The sequence below is a fragment of the Lepidochelys kempii genome, chromosome 1 (assembly GCF_965140285.1).
Source record: "Lepidochelys kempii isolate rLepKem1 chromosome 1, rLepKem1.hap1, whole genome shotgun sequence".
NCBI lineage: Eukaryota > Metazoa > Chordata > Testudines > Cheloniidae > Lepidochelys > Lepidochelys kempii.
In genome coordinates, this window is record NC_136380.1 from 216725102 (window position 1) to 216740473 (window position 15372).

Sequence of the window (15372 nt, forward strand, 5' to 3'; positions counted from 1 at the left end):
TTTACCAAACCTTCCCCAGGAAGTGGGGTGCAAGGGTTGGGAGGATTTTTTGGGGAAAGACATGTCCAAACTACGTTTCCCAGTAAACCCAGTTAAAGTTTGGTGGTGGCAGTGGAAATCCAGGGGCAAAGGATAAAATTAATTTGTACCTTGGGGAAGTTTTAACCTAAGCTGGTGAAAGTAAACTTAGGAGGTTTTCATGCAGGTCCCCACATCTGTACTCTAGAGTTCAGAGTGGGGAAGGAACCTTGACAGGCTACCTTAAGACTTTCCACACAGCTTTCCATTTCTTCTGGTGGCCCCACATCTGAGTTGAAATCTGTGATGACATTGATTTTTGTGACCTGTGCGTGCACTCCAATAGGCCATGTACTGAACTCCTTTGTGCCCTAGTACCCCTGGAGGCTCCATCTAGACCAGAGGTTACCACCCAGTCAATTGCGATCTCTGGATGCTAAAAGTCTGGTGGTGTAGCGGGGCTGCCGCTAAGGCAGGCTCCCTGCTTGCCCTGGCCCCACGCTGCTCCTGGGAGGGGCCAGCACACCCCTGCAGCCCTGGGAGAGAGGGGAGGCAGGGGTCTCCATGTGCTGCTCCTGCTGGCATGCACCACATCCGCAGCTCCCATTGGCCAGGAATGGGAAACTGTGACCAATGGGAGCTGCAGGGGTGGTGCCTGCAGAGGGGCAGCACATGGAGCCACTTGCCACCCCAGGGGCTGCAGGGACACATTGGCCCTTTCCGGGAATGGCATGGTGCCTGGGCAGGCAGGGACCCTGCCTTAGTCCTGCTGCGCCACCGCATGGAAGCAGCCCGAGGTAAGTGTTGTCCAGCGGGAGCCCACACCCCAACCCCCAGCCCTAAGCCCCTTCCTGGAGCCAGCACCCCATACCCTGTCCTTCACCCTGAACCCCCTTCTACACAGCAAGCCCCAGCCCTGAGCCCCTTCCCAGACCCAGAACCCCATACCCCCTCCTTCACCCCATACCTCATCCTGCACACCAAGCCCCAGCCCCAGCCCTGACCACCCTCCCAGAACCAACACCCTGTACCCCCTCCTGAACCCCAACACTCTGCTGCAGCCCGGAGCCCCCTCCTGCACCCAAACTCCATCCCAGAGCTTGCATCCCTCAAACCCTCCTGCGCCCCAACCCCCTGTCCCAGGATCAGACCAAAGCCCTCTCCCACACTCCAAACCACTCGGCCCCAGCCCAGAACCCATACCCCCTCCCGATCCCCAACCCCTTGCTCCAGCCTGGTGAAAGTGAGTTAGCATGGGGGATAGTGAGCAGTGGAGAGAGGGGGGTGGAGTGAGCGGCTTGGGGCTTTTGGGAAGGGGCAGGGCCTAGCAGAAGGGGCAGGGTAGATCCTGGGTTGTACTTAAATTCAAAAAGTGATCTTGTGCATAAAAAGGTTGGAGATCATTGACTAGACCCTGGACCTCCATCACCTTGGACTTTCATGGTGGAACTCCCTGACTCTCATAACCATACAGTGGTCTTGAGTGTGGTGTGCCATTTTGGTCAGTTGGTCTACTTCATCTCCTGTAACAGCCTGCCCTCTGCTGACTCCTAATGGTTCATGTGATCCATCTTGATGGACTTCCAGAGTGTAACACATTGGACTGAGGCCCACAGTTTGTCTCACACTTTTGGCATGAAGCAGTCAGGCTAATGGATATTCACGTTTTTAACTCCTCCATGTACTGTCCCCAGATAGATGGGCAGACAGAGCCGGTGAAGTATTAGAGCAAAACCTACGGTGCTTTGTTAACTACCATCAAGATAACTGGTTCTGCCTCCTTCCTTAAGCTTTGTTCTCATACAACAAGCTGAACACACCACCATGGGCACAGTCAATTCTTTCCAAATTTACAGGTTCCACCCTAGCTTCCACCTTTACTTGACAGCAGCCTCCCCGAACCCAGCAACTGCTGACTGGATCCAACAAATTCACCATATCCAGGAGGAGCTTAAGGACCACCTCCAAGATGTGAAAAGGGACTACAAGCCATATGCAGATCGTTGACACCAGGAAGGCCCAGCTCTCAAGGTGGGTCAAAGGGTCTGGCTTTCAGCAAAACACCTCCATATGAACCAGCCATACTGCAAGCTAGACCTCCAGTTCCTTGGACCCTTCCAGATTTGTCAGCAAATTAACCCCATCACCTTCACATTGCAGCTCCCTCGATCACTTACCTTACATCCCATTTTCCATGTATCCCTCCTGAAGACTTACACAGAGGACCGTTGCAACAGCCGCCCTTGCAGGTCCAGGTCCAAGGGCATGAGGAATACATAGTCCGTGCTATCCTCTGCTCTAAACTGCAGAGGGGGAGACTGTACTACCTAATCAATTGGGAGGGCTACGGTGCTGAAAAATGCTCCTAGGAACCCACTGCCCCGTCCATGCCCCATACCTAGTAAAATGGTCTCATCAAGACCACCCAGATATACCAGGCCCAGCTCCCATCCAGAGGAAGGGTGCCCTGAAGAGGGGGTGATGTAAGAATTCATTGACTAGAACGCAGGTCTGCAGAGCCTGGGACAGCTGATGTTCCCACAGTACCACTGGGAGGCCCTGTGGAGCCACTGCCAGGGACCACTGTGGACAGTAGGAGCCACAGGAAGTATCACCCAAGGGATCCAGAATGACAGTACCCTGAGGTCCTCTTATTGGCCAAGTGCCTTATTTAACTCTGGAGGGAGCCCCAGGAAGTCCCTGACATGTGGATCCCAGCCCAGCAGTGACCACTAGGCCAGACCACCTACACCTCAGCCCCTAACATTGCTGCTGGGCTGGAGGAGCTATGAGGAGGGTGGGATGGGGAGCAGTGGGATGTGGCTACTTCCTGTGTGAAGTTGGGGGGCCCATTCCAGCTCGCTTGCCTCTCTGCGGGCTGGTGCATGTGCACCCCTTGGGAGGTGGTTCCCCCCTGTCTGCGCAGGCTGTTGGGCGTGTGTGCTGGGGTCACACTGGGTCTGGAGGAGTCTGTGGCCTGTGGGTGGTTTGGATGAGGGAGTTCCATGGGTAACAGAAAGGGGAGCAGATGGGCTGTTTTTGTCCTACTTGGGCTACCCACCTGGGGCATGTCCCAAGCAGGGGGTTCTCGTGGGCTGGGAGCATTAAGGTATCCCGGCTGATGTGGGGTCCAGGGCCCCAGGCATCCATGAAGTTGCTGTTTCTGCTTGGAGGGAGGGAGGCGCCTGGGGGGCATGGGTCTCTGAAGCAGGGTGGAGCATGACAGAAAAAGTTTGGGAATCTCTGGGCTAGTGAGTGTCCAGGATCCATTTTCCAAGGACCTGGTTTGGGGATGGAGCTGAGGAAGAGCCTGGAGAAGGAGCAGCACAAAGCCAGGGATTGGATTCACAGCGTGGTAAGGATCAGATCTGCCCACCATCTTTATTATTACTTTTGGGGAAAGTGTAGTGTAAGAGGGAGGGATTTCTGTGTTGTAACCAATACCGTTGTTGCAATGGAGGATATTGCTGGCAGTAGGATGGGTTTAGCTTCGCCTGAGGGTGGAAGCCACAAAATTTCCCTGGCAACCATTTCCTCCCCCGCCCCCTCCGCGCTGCTTGTCCTTCTTCTTCTGTACATTTGTGTAATGCTGTATGGGCTGGAGTGGGAGGGGGAAGGAGGGAGAAACTGTTCTGTTACCTCTGCATCCTAATTCAGCATCCTGGTAATGTTGGCCCTAATTTTCCCCCAATCAATGCAGGTGATGCCTGCAAATATTTCATCCAGGAGAAATTCTGGATGGTCAGTCAAGTTCAGGCACAGCATAAAAACGCAAGAATGGCCCTACTGCGTCAGACCAAAGGTCCATCTAGCCCAGTATCCTGTCTTCTGACAGTGGCCAATGCCAGGTGCCCCAGAGGGAATGAACAGAACAGGTAATCATCAAATGAACCATTCCCTGTCGCCCATTCTCAGCTTCTGGGAAACAGAGGCTAGGGACACCATCCTTGCCCATCCTGGCTAATAGCCATTGATGGACGTATCCTCTATGAATTTATCTCGTTCTTTTTTGAGCCCTGTTATTGAGTTTTTATAGCAGGGAATGACATCGATTTAAACAACATGCTGCTGTACCTGTGTTGCAAGATTGTAGAAGGAGATGGAACTGGACTTGCCAGGGACGCTGAGGTGGGGCCTGGTGAATTACCCAGTGGCCTCTATTTTTAGCCAGTTGGATGTTCGAGTGGGAGACCGCGCAGTAAGCCAAAGCAACAACTGTCACCCTGTAACGATGCGGCTTCTGGCGGGACACAATTGCGAGTATCAATTCAGGACAAATTGCTTAGAGTAGGGCAGTTACAGCCCAAGGCTGGGTTTCCTTTATTATTAAGGCACACCAAACCAGCCAAACAGAGAGGACTTTGGTCTCACCCCACTGGCTAACCATAAGTCATACAAGCAATTCCCTTCGACACTCCAGTTTCCCAGTATCGCCACCAGTGCCACTCTTTATGGGGATGAATGGTTGTGAAAACCAATACCCCAGTTAAAGAAAAAAGGTTCTCCCGATCCCAAAGGACCAAGCCCCAGACCCAGGTCAACAGACAAGTCGGATCTTACACACAAATCACGCTGTTGCCAATCCTTTAGAATCTAAAATCTAAAGGTTTATTCATAAAAAGAAAGAAATATAGATGAGAGCTAAAACTGGTTAAAGGAATCAATTACATACAGTCATGGCAAAGTTCTTGGTTCAGGCTTGTAGCAGTGATGGAATTAACTGCAGGCTCAAATCAAGTCTCTGGAGAACATCCACAGCTGGGATGGGTCATTCAGTCCTTTGTTCAGAGCTTCAGTGTAGCAAAGTTCCTCCAGAGGTTAGAAGCAGGACTGAAGACGAGATGGAGGAGATGCAGCAGACTTTTATAGTCTCTTGCCATTTGGCCTCTGCTTTCTTTGTTCCAAAAACAAGCTATCCAGCACATGGCAAGGAAAAAACCTTAGAGTTCTGTCCATAGGCATGTCCCTGCATGCCTTGCTGAGTCACAAGGTGTATCTGCCTTCTCTCAATGGGTCACTTCTATAGCTGATGGTCCTTAATGGGCCATCAAGCAGGCTAGCCAGTGCTGACGCCAACTTGTCTGGGGTGTCACCCAGAAGCATAGCACAAGTTTGAAATACAGACAGTCTAGAGCCAATACTTGTAACTTTAAATACAAAAATGATACATGCATACAGATAGCATAATCATAACCAGCAAACCATAACCTTGTCTTAGACACCATATTTCACCCCCTTTATACAAGATTTGGTGCCACTACAGGACCTTGATTGCAACAGTGATCTATACGGACCCAGTTTGTGTCAATAACGTCACATACCCTTTCAGGGCCTTTATAGAATGGGTGCTCAATTACAGTTACGACACCCTCGCCACACAATTTTCTGTCGGTCTGTTTTACAAAGACACTCCGGGGCAAACGAAGAAAGGGAGTTGGATGACGAGAATCTAGGGTTTCTGAGGTGTGCAAAGCTGACTGCCCAGAGCAGGATGGTAGAACTATTGGGTCATTTACACAGCGACCTGCTTTTTCAAGAAGAACTTTTGTTGAACAGAGTGTATGTAAAAATTAAACTGACGCGGAGCAAAAACGCCTTCTGTTCAATGGGTGATGTGGCCGAAGGCTTTAAACTGCCCATTTTATCAGCGTCCCTTTTTGTGAAGAAATACGGGTTTCCCCAGGCATCCGTCCGGGGCACACGGTGGCCCTGCTTACCACTAATGCTAAATACCCCATGGACCATGTGAGAATGAAAGTGTTTAGCATCCCCGCGGGCAGCAGGGTCGGTAACCAGGAGAATCTGTTCTTGGGACAGTTACCCAAAATGCTTGTTCTAGGGTTTGTGGATAATGATGCCTTTAGCGGAAGTTACACTAAAAACCCCTTTCATTTTAAACATTACGACATTAATTTTGTGGCCTTGTATGTGGATCGTGAACAGATACGAGCCAAGCCTCTGCAACCAGACTTCGAGGCCAGAGGCTGCGTGAGAGAATACATGAATTTGGTACAGATGGCTGGTAAACACATGAAAAATGGTTTTCTGTTAATCGACCGTGAGGAGTTTGCACGGGGTGACACCTTGTTTGCCTTTGACCTGTCTCCAGACCAGGAATGCGCCGATCACTATTCCCTGATTAAAACCGGGAACCTGAGAGCAGAAATACATTTTGGGACGGCTTTGACAGTCACCGTCAATATGATCGTGTATTAGGTTTTTGATAACATCATAGAGATAAATCAGAGGAGAAACGTTCTGTTTGACTACAGGTGAATATGGACACCATGCAGCTCTCACGTGTCTTATCAATGGACCCTTACACAAAAAAGAATTTCTCAGGTGTGTTCCCTTGTGATTGGATCCCTTGTGCCAAACTGTCTCAGAGACCCCTAGGTTTGGTGGTCAACACGCATCTGCACAACCAACCAGCTAAACACTGGCTCACCTTGTATCTGGCGGAGCACAACCATGGAGAGCTTTTGACTCATACAGGCATCCCCCAAACTGTGTGTTGTTTCCTAGAAGCATTATGAATTTTTTAAACAAAAATGCCACTGACATTGACTCCCGCTCCATCGCCTGTGGCTATCACTGGGAGTTTTTCTTCCATCATTGTAGCAAGGGTTTATCTTTTGACAAGATTTTAAAATTGTATTCTAACAACTTAGTGCAAAACAACCAAAGGGTGATGAATTTTGTAAAAAATATAAAATGTAAATTCTCGGTCATGCCTAGCCTCCCTCAAAACATGTTTTAACAAACCCAGACGTGTGTATCTTGCAAAGATTTTCATAGCCATATTACCCAATAAAACCCCTCACCTGGGGTGCTTTAAGACAATTGATGTTTGGTGGGTTTTTGTTCTTCTTCTTTTTTCTTTTTTTAAAGAATGACCAATTCAGAAAATTACACGTAGATTTTTTTTAAAAAAAGTATAGAAATGTTTTATTTAAAGCAAAACATTACCAGTTTTAAATATACTTTTTTAGAACATGAAAAACATTACACTGAGCTATTTGGATCTTTTAGCCAATTTTTGTTTTTTAGATCGCAAAAAAGGGGTCACGGTTTTTCGATAAACCCCCGGTGTTGGCAGTCAAGGCCTTTGAGCATTCCAAAAGATCTCTGTTGGCCAGGCTGCCCATGATGGAAGATGGTACATTCAGTTCTGCCACGGCATTCATAAACACATCCCGTCCTTTAGGTACACCTCTGCTAGGAACAGAGTGCATCTGGGTGATGGCCCTGACTAAGTCGAGCATGTTAGAACCGTTAACCACAGAGCCTTTGTACACAAAAGCCCCTTTATCATTCCACAAAGAGATATTTTTATCCTGGCCCAGTTTATTTAGCAATACTAATGCATTTTTTCTTATTCACATTATCCAGCACCTCCTGAGCAACAGAGTCTGAGGACGTTGGTGTTTCTGGGGGTTTGGCAGTCACACTCTGTTCCTCTTCCGGTATTTTCCCTTTGTCCACATTGCTCTGCTTCACATACGTTAGGTACCTTTGAAGCACGGCACTGTAAAGTTCAGCCTTTTTGTATTCGGCTAAGTCAGTTCTTTGAAGAACAGACTTCATTTCAGCATCCAGGAAGTGAGTTGTGGTCGTTCTGATATTTTCCTCCACAGGAAGGGAAGCCCTTAATTGCTCCAGCTGGTGGCTGGGCACCAGGTAATTTTTTTTTCCATACTCCATTATCAATTAGTCAAATGCCCCGTTATCAGAGAGTTAGCAAAACTTAACAGAGTTTAATAAACCCCCCACACTGCTTCACCAGATGCTTCTTTCTTTTAAGTGAAACCCTTTGATTACACAGATTTTTTATAAGCACACTTGATCTTGTGTCAAAGGTACGTTTCCTTTTAAGGTATTGAGTGCTATTTCTGAGATGGCCGCCACTAAATCGTCAGAAGCCGAACACAGTGTACCCCTCCTCTGCTGCAGGGACGATTTGCTAAGTAATTTTCAAAGGACCAGGTTTCTCTTCATGCAGCTAGACATGTTTTTGGTCAGCAACCCTGGCTGTTAAAAAGGGGCCTGCTTATAATTCATCTCTTTTTATACCTGGCTGTTGTTCTTTTCAAAGTATAAACCGCCGGCCAGTCTGGAGGGAAAAGATCGGTTCTTAGTCTCTACGCTTCTGGTGTGGAAGCGTTAAAATCCACCACCAGGTAGCCATAAGGTCTTTTGGTAGCATCCTCAAAAGCTTCCAGAAAGAACTGAGCTTTACTGGGATACAATTGCCGAGCTAGCATAGCAATTTGTAATTCATCCCTGGGGTTTTTGAACAGAACCATGGACTTTGTGTTTAGGTTAATCGTACGACTCTTTTTTCCCTGACAAAATACATTCTGGACTATATACATAATGCTCAGGTTCCTGTGATGCATGTACTTGGAAAAGACGTTCTCGATTTCATTGCTTTCAAAAGCAGAGTTCATCAGATCATCCGTGATAATCATATTTACTTTATTGGTAGGAAACAAACGGTCATCCTCAAAAGCATCAGGTAGCCCCTCCACAAAATTGATAAAGGGATATTTACAGAGCAGTTCCTTATACAAAGGTTGCGAACAACTGTAACATCGCACAATAGTCTGGAGGGAGAAGAGCTACCGTGTTAGGCTTCAAAAACATAAACCTGTACATAGCCATGCAGACAGATACCAGCATTATGTACCGGAAAGGACCTAGACACGGTTTTATCTCGGTGAATTTACCAGGGCCTTTCTCTACTATATTTCCCATCTCCATCATTTTCATAATCTCTTTTCTGTATATAACCCTTCTGCCTGTCAGAGTTGGCAGCAACAAGGGCCGGGTTCAATATCTAGGGGTTCCATTCCAATAACACAATGCAAACCGGCTCGAGCCCCCACCCAGTGACCTGGGAAAAATATATACCACCCCCACTGGGCGCCTCCAAGAGGCAATACTTCCCCTCTCGCAAGCACATAGTCTGAGTGTAGCAAAAAGCCTTTTAATAACAGAGAGAAACAATATGGCATTATCTTGGGGAAACACCACCAACAGGATTCATAACACAACCCATGAGCAAAAAACCCACCCCAAGCAAATTGGGGCATGTCCTTTCCCTTTGGTTCTTGAGTCCAGCAACCCAAAATCGCCCAAAGTCCCAAAAGTCTACGTCCCTGGTCAGGGCAGCCCCAGAGTTAGAAAGTTTATCTGCAGAGTTTTACCTCCCAACCTGGCGGGGGGCATGGGTGGTTTAAGGGGCACCTCATGTGGTCCAAAGCTGATGGCCCCACCTCTCCAGGGGCTCCGCTGTGCCAGCCACCCCATGAGCTGCTCTAGGCATCCGACAAACTGCTCTGTTCTGCTCTACAAGCCACTCTGCTCACCATCCCACAAACTGCTCCACCCTATATCTTCAGGCTCCCCCACTACTTTACACAACACTCAGTGATTTCAGCTCTTAGTAAGTTTAGCTTCTTTGTGACTTCAGCTTGTAGTAGGGAAACCTCGGTGCGGGTGCACCATTAGCCCAAAGTGAATTCAGCTCAGCAGCCTGTAACGAAACTCTTAATGAAATCAAAATTAGTTCTGATATTCCACAGTGGAGAGAGAAAGAAGTGCAATTAGCATGTAAGGCCCTCATCAAAAGGCCCATGCCAGGAAATATTAATATCTGTCCACAACCTGTCTTCATTCACAGAGTTTTGGAACTGATGTCCCTTGCCTAGAGAGTGCTTCTTAGTTGATGGCGAGTTCCTCCATCATAACAAAAGGCCAAGTACAGTTCCACTGTCCTTGATTCCCATAATCAGGGTAATAATTTATTCTTCCTGCCCCAATAACAGAGACACTGGGGATCCCACAGCAGCCAAAGTGACCATTTGGGCAGCTATGGGCTCATTCTAGGTAGGGTGGGTGTGCCTATGCAAATGAGATCAGCCCCTGAAGTTCTTTTCCACAACTTGCCACACCTCACCACCAGATGTCAGGGTGGAACTCATCCTGACTCTGCTTACATGTATAGGATACAGGCCTGTCTCAAAATTTTGACATCCTGCTGACAGGAATACGTGGGATCTTTCTGCAAGTCAAATGTCTCACATCTGTGGTCCTGATACCTGTCGAGAAACTCTGCTTTCTCCCTTGGCATTATGCTTTCTACACCATAGTGCTCAACACTGGGCATAGGCATAATTTTGATTTTCTAAAGTGCTAAAAAAAAGTGGAAAATACCCTTTACACCCTTCAAACGCCATCGCCTGCGGGAGCTTGCTAAGCTTCATGGGCAAGAAGTTATAGAGTCTATAAAACCAGTGCCCAGGGCCTTAACTTCCACAGACATTAGTTTACTACCCTAAGTGATGAGTTCTATGCACATCTTTTCCTTCAGTAACTGTCTAACGACAAAGTACACATTATAACCTTTGGAACTGTGCGCTAGGAACGTGTAGTCCCGGAACTTTTTGCCAATAAAGATCTTAACAAAGATAGAGAGACACTCACAGCCCTTAGATTCCCAGGATTTTTCCGGCTTTAGGGACATAGCAAAAATTTAATTGGGCACATGCAACCGCGTCTCCTGCGTGCATTCAAAATCGTAAAAAATATACTTTTGGGCTTTCTAATGCAATCCATAAAACAGAGATGGCTGTGTACATCACCAGCGATCAAACCCTGACGCTGCTTACAGCGCCTCCCTTTACACCCGTGCCGCTTGTCCACGTAAGACTGACACTTATCACACAAAGTTTTAGACAGGCATTTGACTTGTTTTTTCGATGCAGAGTCAACGTGTCCGTCTAAACTCTCCTTGGACCGACAATACAATCGCCAGCTAGGACACCTCAGCAACACACCCACGCTGTCTGAGCATGTTACGCTCAAGCAGAGGCGGCAACGATACCTGCAAGAGTGGTCGTGCCTGTACACCGTGTGGCAAAACTCACAATAACTTATTGCACCCAACAACTTTTTCACGTCCAGAACCCCATAGTAATGCTCATCATACAACAGGATCAAAAAAGTCTTGAGGTACACCGGACCCCCCAGTTTAAAAAAGCCCCATCCCCCTTTCGCCGCATAAAGCACCACCTTTATGTTGACTCCTAAATGCTGTTCAAACCTTGCTACATCACTGAGAAGAACCTTTTTTTGATGTGACCGCCCCAGTTTCTCATGCAACTTTCTCGCCCCCACTAACAATTCCGTGTCCGTAGGTTTACAGTCAGACATGATGGCCAAGAACCCACCCACAAAACACAGGTTGGTACCGGTGTAAGTCAGGTCTACTAAACATTGTCTCTTTTTATGGACGATTTGAGTACTGAAGATAGAATTTAAAGCTCTATGAGCGCCCCCGCCATGTTTTTACAGCTGTCACAACGAGACGCAACGTCCCATCAACATGAAGCTCTCTATTGCTCTGTAGCAGCTTTGAGGTCTCATTGAAGAAATCCTCAGCAGACAGCTCATCCCTAGTTCTGACCGAAAACAAAGGGTTAGTTAAATTACGGCTCTAAACATAACTGAACATCATCATCCGGGCCTACCCTACCATTAACATCATCGAGAACTAACTGTACCCCCTGTGTATGGCTTCAACAACCTGCTAAACTGAATTTATTCGCTCAAGATTGACACAACGAAATTCCTCACAATACACTGACCCCCCAAATCTAGGTCATTCACGTTGCCAACTTGCACTCTCTCACTATATACCTCTGCATTTTCAGGGTTACTTTGGGGTTCCTCTATGGGACTGTCAGTGGCATCTTATACATCACATGCTATTGACAGTCAGATACCCAGGGACCTCCATGAGGGTCATCAGGAGTAGACGGGGACCCATCTAGAGAGCCTTCTGGGGAATTTTCTAAATCAGACTCTGTGTGAGAGTCACCACCACCCCGCAGGTCAGATTCCGTCTCCCCATTTTCAGACAAGCCAGTCTGAGAGCCTCCTGTACGGGGCATCTCTTTGTTTTGTATTTTTCCTCATTACCTCTTTAGCCTTTTTAAAATTTTTACAGTGACCCTGGCCTGGAACGTTTTGGCAGCCATCTGTTTATACCCCCAGCGCTGTGCCCCCTTTTGTTCACACCTTAGCTGATGTGTACCCTTGAGGGTGCCCCTTTTACCCAAGCCCCTTTCCACGAATAGTCAGGCCTGCTCAGAGCCACCCTTTGGAAAAATTGAAGTATTTTTCAAAAAGTCCCCCACAAGAGCTTTTGGATTTTTGATGTAGTTTCCAGCCCTCCCTTCTTTTAGAACCCCCGAGGATACAGCGTCCATCAGTTTTCTGAATGACGCGTCATATTTTCTCCAAATCTTTTTAGAATGCCATTCTTTTAGAACCCCTGAGGATACAGCGTGTCATCAGTTTTCTGAATGAAGCATCAGACTTTTCCCAAATACTAAGAAAATGGGGGAGCTTATGGTGTTGGGAGAATGGTTTGTCAGTCCTTGGTTTTTTATTGAAAACCCCTAGAGCGTGTGCTCCACGTTTGTGAATGTGGGCGCATTCGCTCACAGTTTTCTGAGGGCTTGGTGTGATGGTGACCACTGAGGAACTGGAGTTGTGTTTGCATGGTTGCAATACCTCAGCATCGCAGCTTTCAGGCCTTGTTTTTTTTAATTCACAACCCCTAGAGCACGTGCTGAAGGTTTGTGAATGTGGGCACTTTCGCTCACGGTTTTCTCAGGGCTTGGTGCGGTGGTGGCCACTGAGGAACTGGAGTTGTGTTTGCGTGGTTGGTTTTTACCCAAGTCTTTTGTTTTGTCCTGGGGTTTGACGTATATGAGGTTTGGACTGCCCTGATGCTTCATCTGCACTCTTGTGCTGTTTTGTGTTGGTGTTGGTAAAGGTCTCAAAGCAGATTCCTGGCTCTTTGGCGGGTCTGCTGGAGGTGTCCCTCTAGCTCTGACTACAGCATTGTCAGGAGAGCTGCACATGCCTGATTAGGGGGAAAAAACATGTTACAAAACTTAACTTTACCATGTTTCAGAGTAACAGCCGTGTTAGTCTGTATTTGCAAAAAGAAAAGGAGGACTTGTGGCACCTTAGAGACTAACCAATTTATTTGAGCATAAGCTTTCGTGAGCTACAGCTCACTTCATCGGATGCATACTGTGGAAAGTATAGAAGATCTTACTATATACACACAAATCATGAAAAAATACCTCCTCCCACCCCACTCTTCTGCTGGTAATAGCTTATCCAAAGTGACCACTCTCCTTACATTGTGTATGATAATCAAGGTGGGCCATTTCCAGCACAAATCCAGGGTTTAACAAGAACGTCGGGGGGGGGAGGTAGGAAAAAACAAGGGGAAATAGGCTACCTTGCATAATGACTAAGCCACTCCCAGTCTCTATTTAAGCCTAAGTTAATTGTATCCAATTTGCAAATTTATTCCAATTCAGCAGTCTCTCACTGGAGTCTGGATTTGAAGTTTTTTTGTTGTAAAATAGCGACTTTCATGTCTGTAATTGCGTGACCAGAGAGATTGAAGTGTTCTCCGACTGGTTTATGAATGTTATAATGCTTGACATCTGATTTGTGTCCATTTATTCTTGTACGTAGAGACTGTCCAATTTGACCAATGTACATGGCAGAGGGGCATTGCTGGCACATGATGGCATATATCACATTGGTGGATGTGCAGGTGAACGAGCCTCTGATAGTGTGGCTGATGTTATTAGGCCCTGTGATGGTGTCCCCTGAATAGATATGTGGGCACAGTTGGCAACGGGCTTTGTTGCAAGGATAGGTTCCTGGGTTAGTGGTTCTGTTGTGTGGTATGTGGTTGCTGGTGAGTATTTGCTTCAGGTTGGGGGGCTGTCTGTAGGCAAGGACTGGTCTGTCTCCCAAGATTTGTGAGAGTGTTGGGTCATCCTTCAGGATAGGTTGTAGATCCTTAATAATGCGTTGGAGGGGTTTTAGTTGGGGGCTGAAGGTGACGGCTAGTGGCGTTCTGTTATTTTCTTTGTTAGGCCTGTCCTGTAGTAGGTGACTTCTGGGAACTCTTCTGGCTCTATCAATCTGTTTCTTCACTTCCGCAGGTGGGTATTGTAGTTGTAAGAATGCTTGATAGAGATCTTGTAGGTGTCTGTCTTTGTCTGAGGGGTTGGAGCAAATGCAGTTGTATCGCAGAGCTTGGCTGTAGACGATGGATCGTGTGGTGTGGTCAGGGTGAAAGCTGGAGGCATGTAGGTAGGAATAGCGGTCAGTAGGTTTCCAGTATTGCGTGGTGTTTATGTGACCATCGTTTATTAGCACTGTAGTGTCCAGGAAGTGGATCTCTTGTGTGGACTGGACCAGGCTGAGGTTGATGGTGGGATGAAAATTGTTGAAATCATGGTGGAATTCCTCAAGGGCTTCTTTTCCATCTTTCTCACCCACGCCTATGTATTTACTTAAAATACACAACCTCATAAAACAACCAAAACAATAAGCAAACTATATTTACTGGGCTTCATCCATCCATCAGTCACTGATACTGGTGAATTTTCCTTTTCAGCTGTCTCTTCCCTTTTTCTTTTGAGCTTGTTTACCCTCTGGTCTAAGGATCTTTCATGTTTTGACCATACTGTGGAGCAGACAACATGATTATTATAAAACACATGAAACTGTCTTGTAAACTTAAAAAATAAAATACTCATTAGGGTGTTTTTCTATTTAAAAAGTCATAGCTTTAAAACAAAATAATCCATTTCTGGCTGTACAACAAACACAGGTTTTGAGTTTATTTCTACCACTTTAAAATACATCTCATTTTGCAAAATGAAAACCAAACTGCTTTAAAAACCAATTTTTAAAATCTATTTTAAAACACATTTTGCACAGAAACTCCTGTTAGTTTGAAACACACCAAACCAATACTTTGCAGCCATATACATTTTTTAAAAAAAACCACTTACGTTTTGCACAAACTCAGTCTCACACCCACACCCCAGCAGTTTAAAACACCAAACCAAATACCTTTTTAAACACTCATACTTATCTCTAGCTTAGGACCCTGAATCACTAACAATTTAAACATTAAAGCCAACTGTTTTAAGAAGACAAACAACCCCATTTAAAAAAAATCTTATTTTTTTTGCAGAATAAAAACCAAACTGCTTTTAAAAAACTAACTTTTAAAAACCATTTTGCACAGAAAAACACTCTGTTAGTTTGAAACACACCATACCATCAGCTTGCAGCCATCAAATGCCAGCAGTTTAAAACCAACAGTTTGCAACAATATACTTTTCAATAAACTCACATGCATTTAAAAGCCAATTGCAGAAAATTACCTTCTACCACAGGACGAAGGGTTGCTACCACATGGTTGTTCTGTTTTCCCCCATGTGTGTTTGGGCCTTTGGG